The sequence below is a fragment of the Octopus bimaculoides genome, chromosome 9, assembly GCF_001194135.2.
Source record: "Octopus bimaculoides isolate UCB-OBI-ISO-001 chromosome 9, ASM119413v2, whole genome shotgun sequence".
In the NCBI taxonomy this organism is placed as follows: Eukaryota; Metazoa; Mollusca; class Cephalopoda; order Octopoda; family Octopodidae; genus Octopus; species Octopus bimaculoides.
Genome location: NC_068989.1, coordinates 16,803,928 through 16,806,863, shown reverse-complemented (window position 1 = coordinate 16,806,863; position 2,936 = coordinate 16,803,928).

Genomic DNA, 2,936 nt, shown 5'->3' with positions numbered 1-2,936 from the left:
GAAATACGACAACTTTAACATGGAATAACTTGCGATGTACGTTTTTTTGTTAAGAAGACTAAGAGTAAAAGATGTTTTATATGACACATTCTACCAGTGTCCCAAGTTTCAAAGTGTTTCGTTAGTGTTTCGTTAAGAAAATACTGGTGCCCCCGTTTTGAAATAGATCCCCTATCATTTTACCTGCATAGTCATTGCGACTTTGATTTCATGGCTTTGGCATGCCTTGATAAGCTTTCTCCAGACTGGTCAGTTTTTCACTTGAGTTTGCCATTTATTATGATCAATTCCTTTCTGCAATATCTGTAGATATTATTCTTTCCTCTTTGATGTTGTTATTATGCTCTCATCTTACTTTTAACCATCTATATAGAGACACCCTGACATGGAACAATAATCACTATTTCTACATATGATGTGTGAAAAGTTCCTGGCTTTGAGCAAAAGAAAATACAGGAGGATCAGTTCATTATGATTTTATTCAACATATTCCACTCTCAAATTCACACACTTATTGCAGCAATCCTTCAGTTTTTCTAAGTCCTGTAAAAAAGACTCAAAAGGTTGAGAAGACCGGTCAAGCCAAGTGAGATCGTAGTTGTGGCCAATGCCGGTGTTTCATAACTGGCACCCATGCGGGTGGCATATAAAAAGCACCCACTACACTCTTGGAGTGGTTGGCATTAGGAAGGGCATCTAGCTGTAGAAACCATGTCAAATCAGATTGGAGCCTGGTGCAGCTTCCAAGCTTACCAGTTTCCAGTCCAACCATCCAACCCATGCCAGCATTGAAAACAGATGTTAAATGATGATAATGATGATGATGATAATATGTATGTGTACACACACACACACACACACACACATACAAACACATGCTTATATATATACATACACACACGTGGATAATAATTTATATACCTCTATATAAACGTTTGTATGTGGACAGACAGACAGGTAAACAGATAGATAGATAGATATGCAACCCTAACCCTAACCCAGTACTTGACTGGTACTTTATTTTATCAACCCAGAAAGGATGAAAGCAATATCTGAACTTAAAATCTAAAGAAGCAGAAGAAGCTGCTAAGATTCTATCCAATGTCCCAATGGCCCTACCAGCTCCCTACCTTTAGGCAAATAATCCTTTTTTACCAAAGGTACAGCGTCTGAAATTTGTGGGGAGGGTGCTAGTTGATTACATTGACCTCAGTGCTCGACTGATACTTATTTTATCGACCCCAAAAAGGATGAATGACAAAGTTGACCTCGGTGGATTTTGAACTCAGAATATAAAGCTGAAAGAATTGCCGCAAAGCATTTTGTTTGGCACTCTAATGATTCTGCCAGCTTGCCGTAAATAATAGATGAGGATTTGAAAGGTTTAAGTAGAATAAATAAATAAATAAATAATAAGCTTTTAAAAGTTGACAAGAAATGTGAGCAGAAAAGAAAAGAGAGATAGATTAGAGCAAAAAAGAGAGAAGGAGTGGAGGGAGAGGAGAGAGAGAGAGAGAGAGAGAGAGAATGATATATAAAAGAAATAAAAACTGAAATTCACAAATAAGTGGGGAGTTAAAAGTTAGTAAAGGTTTTATCGATAAAGGGATCTAATAGGAGTTGTGATTTAATGGTGATAACATTAATAACAGCAGTAGCAATGGTAGTAGTTGTAGTGGTAAGTTTTCTAATTGTGTTATACACACAGTAATATATATATATATACATGTATATATTTTTTTCTTTCTATTCGTTTCAGTCGTCTGACTGTAGCCATGCTGGAGCACTGACTTTTAGTCAGAGAAATCGATCCCAGGACTTATTCTTTGCAAGCCTGGTACTTATTCTATCGGTCTCTTTTTGCTGAACCAGTAAGTTATGAGGACGTAAACTCACCAACATCAGTTGTCAAGCGATGGTGGAGGGGACAAACACATACACACACAATGGGCTTCTTTCAGTTTCCGTCTATCAAATCCACTCACAAGGTCTTGGTCAGTCTGAGGTTAAAGTAGAAGACACTTGCCCAAGGTACCATGCAGTTGGACCTGAATCTGGAACCATTTGGTTGGGAAGCAAGCTTCTTACCACACAGCCACTCCAGTGCCTATATATATATATAAATAATAAATAATACAAAATGGGGAAAGAGCACAAAACATCCAGACAGTTAGGTGATACAAGAAAGGGACAACAAAACATCCAGATAGACGATACAAAGAAAACAAGGATGGGTCATTCGGAGTTTTCTTTCATCAGTCAAGATCCAGATTATCTTTGCAATTTCGGCTGGTTATACTCGATATTGCTCCAATCTGGTCAGCCCCAAGGAAAAACTAAGCTAAGAGCACTAGATTCCTTGGAAGGAAGCAGCAAATGTATACAAAAACAAGGACAGAAAAAACGAACAATGTTACACAAATACAATAAAAATAATAACAGGACATAACAACAGGGAAAACATACATTATATATATATATATGTATATGTACAAGTATATATTTATATGTACTTATATACATACATGCAGAGAAAGTGGGAGAGAGGGAGAGATAAAGAAAGAGCAATAAGTGTTTTAAGGCCATTGTTCCTGCTAATTCAAAAGTTAAACTTGTGTGTCTTATATAATGCTAGCTGACAAGCATTATCTACAGTTCCGGCTGATAGTGAGCAACCAGAACAAGGTGCATCATTAATTGAACCTATTCTGCCTGACTTGCAATTCTGTCTGTCCTTGCTCTTCTTGGTATATCACTCCTAAACTGCATTCCCCATTATATTGAATTGAAATAAAATATCAAAGTAAAAAAATTAGGCTTAACAAGCAATGCACATTCTGCAGCACTGTGATGTAAGTGATATCTCTGAAATGAAATGCAGCACTGTGATGTAAGTGATATCTCTGAAATGAAATGCAGCACTGTGATGTAAGTGA